The sequence below is a fragment of the Lathyrus oleraceus genome, chromosome 1 (assembly GCF_024323335.1).
Source record: "Lathyrus oleraceus cultivar Zhongwan6 chromosome 1, CAAS_Psat_ZW6_1.0, whole genome shotgun sequence".
Taxonomy (NCBI): domain Eukaryota; kingdom Viridiplantae; phylum Streptophyta; class Magnoliopsida; order Fabales; family Fabaceae; genus Lathyrus; species Lathyrus oleraceus.
This window is the reverse complement of record NC_066579.1, coordinates 11,041,316-11,047,270: the sequence shown is the minus strand read 5'-3', so window position 1 is coordinate 11,047,270 and position 5,955 is coordinate 11,041,316. Positions and strand designations below refer to the sequence as shown.

At 36.3% G+C, this 5,955-nt stretch overlaps 1 long non-coding RNA gene across 1 annotated transcript; it reads left to right on the top strand.

The window, feature by feature from the left end:
• The first annotated feature begins 3,502 nt into the window (after positions 1–3,502).
• On the top strand, positions 3,503–5,033 carry LOC127126577 (uncharacterized). The gene is made up of 2 exons (XR_007805030.1): positions 3,503–4,361; positions 4,520–5,033. It is a non-coding gene; the product is annotated as an uncharacterized LOC127126577 (long non-coding RNA).
• The last annotated feature ends 922 nt before the right edge of the window (positions 5,034–5,955 follow it).

The window sequence follows — 5,955 nt, the reverse complement described above, 5'->3', positions numbered from 1 at the left end:
ACAGTTATTATGATGAATGGTGTGAAATGATTGTGTGACACCCTTAATTGCGTATTACTCTGATTGATATATTGTTATTCTAATTAAATATTTGGGGAATTTTAGAAGGGTGTTACAGTCAGCGCATGAAACCTTTGAGTCGACCATAGGGGTCAGCGCATTCCCCACGGGTCAACGCACGCCGACCTATGGTCGATCGCTCGGGCGTAAACTCAGTTTTCTGAGTATTTTCCACTGTTTGAAAAGCTGTTATTTTTGGTTGGTTTGTCAGTTACTATATATAGAAGTCAAAACACTTTTATCAACTAACATTTGTCAATTTGTATTCAAGTGTTCAAGGAAACAAGAAAGAGTGAAAAAGGTGTCCAAGATTCATCATCTTCATCTTCAACATTTCACAATACATCAACTGCACACAATTACTTTTGATGTGGTTCGTGATCGATTAAAGGTGATAAGGTTCGAAGTTGCGATTGGAGAATCCGGTTCGAGTTGAAGCTTGTGACAGGTTCTTTCTTGAATAAAACCGTTAGGGTTTTGTCCTCCAATACGGGTTTGTGTTTGGGGGTTTTTGGACGAATCGCTTCATCAATATTCAGCCGAGCGAAGGTGATTGAGAAGAGGAAGTCTTCATCAGTCTAGTAGCGGATTCGGTGATATTGAAGTGAAGGATTCGGGTTCGATTCGTTGTGTTTGAGATCAGTCGGGCCGAGGGTTTGAAGAACTGAAGTTTCTTCAACAAAGGGGCTGGAATTGAAGGTCTAGCAACAACGATCGAAAGTCTTGATTCATCTTGAATCAAGGAGCAAGGATAGGAAGCATCATTCAACACATTGGAAGTTCTGTTGTTTACATGCTTTGCAATCCTTGTATAAACGATTAAATTTCACAGGTGATATCTAATTAATCATCTCAATTCTAATTTTAAAATTGAGGGCAGACGTACCCCGAAGCGAGGACGGCGGGGGAACTGCCTCATCAAATCTCTGTCTTCTTTAATTTTTTGCATGAGTGTTTTTCAGCTTAAAAATTAAGTGATTTTAGTTTAAGCAATTTTACCAAACGTTGATATAAGTTGAGTAAGAGATTAAAACTGCTGTTTGAATACACAGTACAATAGTATATTGTACTAGATAAATTTGAATTACTTACTCAACTCAAATATCTCTTGGAGTGTATGCACACCAAGTGTTTGTTAATTTGCATAAGCTAAAGTTGTCTTAAGTTTGCTTCCAGTTTAAATTTGGTATTTTGGATCATTGGAACTAGGTTTGCTAGTTAGTGAAATATATCAATTGAGTGTGCAAATAGTGTAGTGATTTGGATTTCTTTTTATCTCTAATCCATTAGCTTAAGCGCATATCCGGTTTTCCAATAACGGTTCGTTTTAGACTAAAATTTTCCTCGGCCGCTTCCGCACTTAAAACAAATTTTCAAAACCAATTTTATTTTAAATTGGCAGCGCCAACTCAAGTTTTTAATTGGGATCTATTCAACCCCCCCTTCTAGATCCGTGCCATAGTCTAACAATGAGTCTGGTAATGGAAATAGGGTTCATACATTGCAAACAATAGTTTTTTTTCAAGTACCTTGGCTTACTTGTTGGTGTCAACCCTCAAGAATCTACTTGGGACTTCTTTTTAGGATCTTTTCCAAAAAGACTATTTTTTACGGGGTAACTAGGATGATAGCTTGGGTGGGAGAGTTGTCCTTTTAAACTTAATCTTTAATTCAATTTTTCATTTTCTTTCTTTTTTTACTAAAGATGTCGGTGAAGTCTAAAAAAGTTTGGTGAGACTTTATAGGAAATTCTTTTGGTGAGACGCTAAAATCGAATCAAATACTTTTTGAGTTTGGTTAGAGGTCTATAAGCCTGGAAGTGAAGGTGGAAATGTTTGCATCGTTATAGGCTTTGGTTGGATATTCCCTTTGCTATGTATAAGGCTCAGTGTTGGGTCATGGGGGAGTTTGGGAATTATCACATCGTATTTTTAGGACCAACCACATAAGTGAAATAGACACCACATATTAATCAAAAACCTTAAGGCATTGAGTTTATGGGTATTCTCATTTATAAAGTGTTCAACATTCACTCTTTCATCCGATGTGGAACTCATAGTCACACTTGATATACCAACAATCTCCCCTCAAGTGTGAGTTCATCCATTATTATGGGTATTCTCCCCCTCAAATGAAAGTTTTTTCATCCGTATCTACTTGCACCGCCGTTGGATGGCCTCAATTAAACACGTCGTCTGAACACCCTTGTTACGAATACTATCAATACAAGAAGTCCTAGTCGAACTAGGATTTGATACCGCTGTTGAGTCATGAGGAGGTCCGAAGGTCATCACATCAAATTTTTAGGAGCAATCAAATAAGTGAGAGACATCATATATTAACCCAAAATCTTAAGATATTGAATTTATGATTCTTCTCATTTATAAAATATTTATCGTCAGCTTTATAGAAAGTTTAATTATTTGTTTGAGTTAATCATGTCCCTTAAGAATATATCTAGAGTAACGATGGATTTTGACTTGGTTTGGGACTTTGTGTTGTGAACATTGTGAAAATCCTAAATCAACTTTATTTTATCCATTTTTTCAAGCATATGGCAGATAGAACTATTTTCTCTTCTTGGAAGTGACCTCGGCAAGACCTCCTTATCTGAGTGAGGTGGGTCCATTCTTGTGTTTGAACATGTACTCCTATAGGCATTGACTTTTCTGTCCATGGCGGTTGATTTGTTGGGAGACATGAAGGTGTATCTTTTTTCTTCTCCCAGGTTGTAGATGATCTTAATCTTTTTTAGTTTTGTTAGTTTTAGTTTAGAGTGCTGCAGAAGCGGTCTTTATTCTAAAACAAAAAAGCAGTCTTTATTGGAGACGTTTTTGTGAGACCAAACAATAACGACGAGTTGACTACACAATCTAGAAACGCGTGGTAGTAGTTAAACTGAAAAATTGTTTGAAAAGGATATAGTAATAAACAAATAACCAATGTGTCACAAAGTAAAGCAAACAGCGTATAAAACTCAAACCAAATGTAAACGCCGTCTTGCACTTTTCCTTCCCACGCCCTCTAACGCGTTTATCCAACACGTCATTTGTCTTTTTCCTTTGAAATTAAGTAATCACGACCTATATATACACATTTTTGCTTCTATACTTTTCATTCACATAACATCTTCTCCTCTCATCAATCATCATTCAACTACTCTTTGATATATATAATTCTAATCATCTTCATCAACAACAACAACATCATGAGTAACTTTAACAATCAGCAACAAGCACCTATATCATATCCACCACCAGGTGAGGCTTATTCGACTTCTCAATATGTAACTGCCCCACCACCTATGGGTTACCCTTCCCAGGATGCCCCTCAACAAAGGATTCCAGATCAAACAACAACCAGAGGTGATGGTTTCTGGAAGGGATGTTGTGCTGCTTTATGTTGCTGTTGTGCCATCGATATATGCTTTTAACTTCCCATTCAATCATACAACATACATATAGTGTGCTTATTGTTGGTTACCGCTATTTTTTACCTCTGTTGTTTCCTAAAGTATTCTTTGTAGTTTGTAGAAGAATAAGGATTTTTATCTTTTTGGACATTATGTATTAATTTATCCATTTTGATGGATGCTATTTATTTCCTTTCTATTTGGTACTTACGATGCTTTTTTTTAGTAAAGTTATATTGTATTTAATCGTTGTAATATAAATTTTTATCAAGAACTTTTTTATCTTAACATGTCAAATGGTGCATCAATATAATTAGTGGTCACTTGTAATTGTTGTACAATTATCTAAGGGAGAAATTGATGTAACATAACTGAATCTTAATTAATTTTTAGTTAATTTTTAGTTATTAGTTAGTTATCAATTAGTTAGATGAATCAGTTAGATGGATGATATTTGATTATAAGTTACGTGATATATAACTAATCACATTTAAGTGTATGAAAGCATGATGACGAGTAATGAAAAATTATGCAACATATTTTTCTCCTTCACTCTTTTTTTTACATTTTCACATGTTTAGCTTGATTCTTAACATGGTATCATTGACTTGTGACCAAGTCTCCGCCGCTGCACTCCATTAATCTCATCTCATCCATCTTGGTTTTTCTCTCAGGTTTTTCTCACTCTTTTTTCTACGTGATAGATGAATCAATGGCACCTTAACTCGACCACTGGATGTAGATCGCAATTCCATTGCTTGGGATTGCTGCTACATCATGATCATGTCATGGATTCACAATTTTGTTGAATCAGAAATTGCTCAAAGTGTTTAAAGGATGGATATTGCAGCAGAAATTTGGAATGAACTGAGAGACAGTTTTTACCAAGGTGATGTATTTAGAATTTCAGATCTTCAAAAAGAAATATGCAACTTGAAACAATGCGATTCATCTATTTCTTCTTACTATACAAAGCTTAAAAAACTGTGGCAAGAATCTGACAATTTTCGTCCAATTCCTCAATGTTCATGTGATAATACTTGTCAGGCAGTCACCAAGATTCGTGCATACAGAGATGGTGATCAAGTTATCAAATTCCTCAAAGGAATGAATGATCAAAATTCAAATGTGGGGTCTCAAATCATGCTGATGGAATTACTTCCAACCATTTGCAGAGTTTACTCTCTCCTTGTTCAACAAGAAAGACAAGTTATTTTACCTATTGATGAATCAAAGATATTAGTTTTTCCTAACATCAACCAACCTTAGACTCATCCTCCAAACTCAATGTCAAATCCCATAAATTTTTACAAAAATAACCCACTTTTTCAAGGAAATTCCCAAAATACCCCTAGTTTCAAAAAAAATCCCAAACTACCCCACTTTTAGGAGGAGTCGCCAATTGAATTGGCGACTCCTCTTAAAAATTGAATGCAGGCGCCAATTGGATTGGCTAGGGCAGGTGCCCTAGCCAATTGGATTGGCACCCCTGTGTATACCTTGAATTGGCGTCTCAGTGTAAAATGTATTTTTTGTGTTATAAATAGATGTGCTGTGTGATTCATTGTTCCACATCTCAATTAATCATTTGCCAATCATGTTTGGTGTTCGTCGCCGATACGGAAAGGTGATTTATGCGAGAGACAAACCTCATATGCTGATGTTGTTCTGGAACATCACTACGTTCGATCAACTAAAGAGGGAGTTGGTTCGTTGGTTAGATGTGAAAATACCAGAAGGGAAAAAATTAGAAGTATTGAGAGACTCGACAGTATCTTTGGCTGGGTGCGAATGAAGACTGATAAGGATGTTAAGGAAATGATGTTCGGTCGAGATGACATCAATTTGATTCTTGTAATCAGTTAGAAATATTTTTGTTTTCAGATAGCTTATTTTGTACTGATGTTTGTTGTGAACCTCGTTGTAACAAAAACTTAATGATATATAATGATTGAAGGTTACGGAAATACAATGTTACAAAAAGCTTAAGACCCAAATGATGTTCCTCGATTGGGACAGTTGTTCTTGTTGTGTCCTGGTTGACGACAGATACTACATAATCTTATCATTTTATCTGTGGAATCCATTTCTGTCCTGATACGTGTGTTGTTTGGCCTTCCTTTTTTCTTTCTACGCATCTCATCGTTGTGCCAAACTATATCACCTTCATATGGAGGCTAGTATTCCTCCATTGGTAGTACCGAGAAGCTTTGATTATATACATTCATGACGGTGACGGTCTTGTACACATCAGATAAATGGATGTAAGCGTCTTGACGGGTATAAGCGCATGCTGCAATGACATGGGAGCAAGGAATGCGGAAGGCCTGGAATTTTCCACAATCGCACCAACTTCTGTTTAGTCTAACAGCATAGGCTAAATTTGGTCTCCCCTCGTTGTGATCCATTGTTTCCTGGACGCTGAAATTTTTCCTATGACGGTCAAAGACTGTTACAGCGTGTGTGCTAGCTTTGATGCTCTC